Source organism: Apis dorsata, unplaced genomic scaffold, assembly GCF_000469605.1.
Source record: "Apis dorsata unplaced genomic scaffold, Apis dorsata 1.3 scaffold_235, whole genome shotgun sequence".
NCBI classification, from domain to species: Eukaryota; Metazoa; Arthropoda; class Insecta; order Hymenoptera; family Apidae; genus Apis; species Apis dorsata.
In genome coordinates this window covers 427,938-430,995 of record NW_006263516.1, presented here as the reverse complement: position 1 = coordinate 430,995, position 3,058 = coordinate 427,938, and the positions used below count along the sequence as shown (strand labels likewise).

Below are 3,058 nucleotides of genomic sequence, written 5' to 3'. Positions count from 1 at the left end.
TATATATATATATATATTTAATTTTTTTAAAACTTTCACATCGAGTTTTTAATAGTAGTGTATTTGTTTTTATTTCTAATGCAGAGATATATAAATAGAAATAATTAAAAAATTATTAATTAGAAAGAAATGTAAATGTTTATTTTGAAATAAAAATAGTGGAGAGTAAAAAAATAGTAGAGAAAGATTCAAATTATTTTAAAATTAATCTTTGATTGATTAAGTAATCTTGATAGAAATTAAGGCAAACTGTTAATAATTCTATAAATTCTATTTAATATACTGAAAATTCTGTTTCTTTTTTTGTTATGTACAATGCAATTATTAAAACTTATTTACAATAAAAAAATAATATAAAAATACATAAGTACAATTTTTTGTATCTGATGTCAACAATTTTAAATCTTGATTATAAAATAATAATTATTGTCTATATTACTTGTTTTTAATTTTTTAAAAGATCACTTATAATTTGTTGAAATCTTTATTTCTGATAAAAATTTATAAAAAAAAAAAAAAACAATTCAAATATTCTATCTTTTTCCAAAAGGCAAAAAAATATTTTATAAAATTTTTTATTTATTTTAATTTTTTATTTTTTAATCGATAAATTTTCTTTAATATAATATTCATTGTATTACAATAATATATGAATGTATCATATAGAATAAATTTTATAGAATATAATTAGAACATTATAGAATAAATGTATTAAAGAAAATATGAAATTTGCAACTTATATTATCATATATAATGAAGTTTATAATAAGAATTTTTGAAGAAGAAACATTTTTATATTAATATAATATAGTGAACGATGTTTTCTTATTGTCAATAAGAGACTTTCATTTGATTTTTAATACTTAAATGATTGTCATTATGCGAAAAGAAAATCAATAAAAGTGTGTTGTCGAATCGAAGTGAAAAACATAATCATTTTGATGGGCATTACTACAAAAAAAGACATCACATTCGTTCAAAATCATATGAATAGTCCTACTTATCTTAATTTAGAACAAATTAAGAAGCGTGTCGTGCACGTTGCAAGAGATATCTTCATTTTTCAAGAGGACAATGCCACCGTTCACATTACAGAACATCCTTAAAGACTACACATCTCTCACGTGATAATATTCTACTTATGAACTGATGGAAGGAGACACACTCACCTGATTTCAACTTTATTGAGACATTGAATGCTACATTTAAATAAGAGAATTAGAAAATATCATTGAGTTGAATCAAATTGAAAAATTATTATTATTTTAATCGATAATTTAATTTTCAATATATATATATATTTGTCTTTAAGAGATCTTTAATTATTATTTTCTTTAATCGAAAATATTCGAAAATTCAGTGTAAAGAAAATTGTAAGAACTGTAAATAATAAAAATATACATATTGTATTTCAGTTCTAAAAATTGTATAATTAATTCTATTGTAAAATATTAAAATATTAAAATACATTAAAATATTAAAATATCTATTATTATGAAAGAGTAAAATAACCGTTATTTTTCAATACTTTTTTCATTTTTTTAAACTATTTAAATTGTATGAAATAGAACAAAACTTGAAATTTATATAGGATGGTTCACCTAACTGTTAATAAATTGGATTATAAAAATTAAATTTTAATAAGGTCACATTTCAATATCATTATTTTTTTTATAAATAAATATATAAAAATTGAATCTAGAAGAGATTGATTCTATAGGATTTAATATTTTTTAATATATTAATCAACTGTTTTTTACAAATATTGAGTAAGCTATTTACGTCGAAAAATTATTAGTTTAAAAGATATTTAAATTTGAATTTTATAAAATTTATTATGTTTTATGATATTCAAGTTAAAATCACGATAAAATAATATTTATTAATGCATTAAATATTATATGATTTTTAAAAATCAAAAATTATATATGTAATCTTTGTCACATTGATCTGTAGAAAAACTAATTACACCAAAATATGCACTTTTTGAAATCATTCAAAGTTTAATGAAACATTTTTTAATATTATAAAAAAACAAAGGAAATATTCCAAATGAATTATAAAATTAGATGAATTATTCTATAAAATATAAATAAATTTTAATACTTTATCATTCTATTATAAAAATTATTTTAATTGTATTTAAAAATTGTATTTAAAATATGAAAGAATGTTGAAACATTAAGAATTGTTTTATTTCTTTAAAGACATTTTTTTTTCGCTGAAAGAAAAAAATTATTATATGTACATAACATATACATACATAACAATACATAAACAATTTATTAAAATCAGAATTTTTATGAATTGTCCTATAAAAAAAAATAGGATAATAGTTCGAATAATCTTACAAGTATATTAAAAATTGGATAATTATAGATTTTATCGAAAGCAATATTATTTTTTACCTTTTGATCAAGCGTAATTTCTTTACAAATACGAAACGTGTGTATTCTTCAATTATCACGAAAATTTACCGATAAAATTATCGAATATTGCGCAATAATAATCCGTTATTGATTATTGATAATTGATAATAATAATTATGTGATATTCAATCGCATAATAATACGTCATGCGAGATAGATATTGATCGATATATTCCACGAATCGATAATCGAAATTGTACTGTTGGATGCAAAAAGAGTCTCAGGAAAATCTTTTTGAATAAAATTGTGAATTTCGTGATATTGTATCCTCAAAACTAACAAAGTTGCAACATTGTTTTATAAGTCAATATTGATCAATTCTTACTTTTCTAAAAATATATAAACTGAGGCCTGTCATTGAGCCCATTCCCGCATTCAACAGCACAATTATAGAAATAAGTGGGATAACTATTTACCGAATAAAACCGAAAGAAAACAATTTTTAAAATTTTTTTTCCATTCGTTTCGGTTTCGACAGCTTCGAATTTCATATATTACATGAAATTAAAAATAAAAAAAAAAATACATACAAATATATATTCGATTTTTAGACAGAAACTAGCACGATTTTATAATGTTCAACATATTGTAACGAACAAGCAATGTGAAAATGTTTTTGGAATCAAGGT

At 20.1% G+C, this 3,058-nt stretch overlaps 1 protein-coding gene across 3 annotated transcripts in view; it reads left to right on the top strand.

Annotated features, from left to right (window-relative positions):
• The window catches only part of LOC102681557 (CCR4-NOT transcription complex subunit 6-like), a 378,685-nt gene that overhangs the window by 248,281 nt on the left and 127,346 nt on the right, over positions 1 to 3,058 (top strand). The window lies entirely within an intron of this gene.